At 33.5% G+C, this 804-nt stretch overlaps 1 protein-coding gene across 1 annotated transcript in view; it reads right to left on the reverse strand.

Annotated features, from left to right (window-relative positions):
• batf (basic leucine zipper transcription factor, ATF-like) overlaps positions 1-804 on the reverse strand; it is a 10,164-nt gene that overhangs the window by 8,582 nt on the left and 778 nt on the right. The gene's annotated exons all lie outside the window — the stretch shown is intronic.

Raw genomic sequence — 804 nt, forward strand, 5'->3', positions numbered from 1 at the left:
TATATTTTTTTTTTTTTATATATATATTTAAAATATATATATAAAAAATAAATTTACAAAATAAATGGTACTTGTTTTGATATTTTGCTAATGCATTGACATTCATTTGTGGCTTAAGTGTACAAACAGTCTTTGTGGCCACTGCTTGTAGATGCATGATGCATGTAAAGAAACCGAAGGACTTGCACAGTTGCTATGTCTGAATCATGCTCTCTCTGAATCATGCTCTCTCAGTGATAAACATCTCTCTCGTCCGGTGAGGTTGGAGAGGATGTAGTGGCCGTTGAAGTCAGATCACCTTCAGCTCGTATAGCCTCGTGCCATCTTAACGGCAGTTTCACAATCACTAACGTTTGTCAGACTCTCTCACAGCGTGATGCTGTGTGCAGCTCTATAGTTAGAGTCAGTTACTCAATGCTAAAGCTGATTATCTTCATAAATATTGAAATAGCATGTGAACGGTTCAGTCTAGAGGTTAAAATCACCATCAGCCTCATGACTTCCTCTCAGCAGAATCATATTCGTTCATACACACATGTTCAAATCTACATAGTGACATTCACACATCACTCACAGACAGTGCTGGAAATGCATGTGAAATATACAAGAAAATAAGTGGATTTAGGTGTTTAGATGTCATTCATATTTAACTTAATGTTAATTTTGTATGTTATATTCCATCTGGTTAGATGCATGTTGCATCATGTGTTTCAACATCGATTAATTGAATTAAATTCAATTTAATACAAATAAAAAATACATAAAAAATAAGCATGCATGAAGAATATATATATATATATATAT

This window comes from Sinocyclocheilus anshuiensis, unplaced genomic scaffold (assembly GCF_001515605.1).
Source record: "Sinocyclocheilus anshuiensis isolate Anshui unplaced genomic scaffold, SAMN03320099.WGS_v1.1 scaffold769, whole genome shotgun sequence".
Taxonomy (NCBI): domain Eukaryota; kingdom Metazoa; phylum Chordata; class Actinopteri; order Cypriniformes; family Cyprinidae; genus Sinocyclocheilus; species Sinocyclocheilus anshuiensis.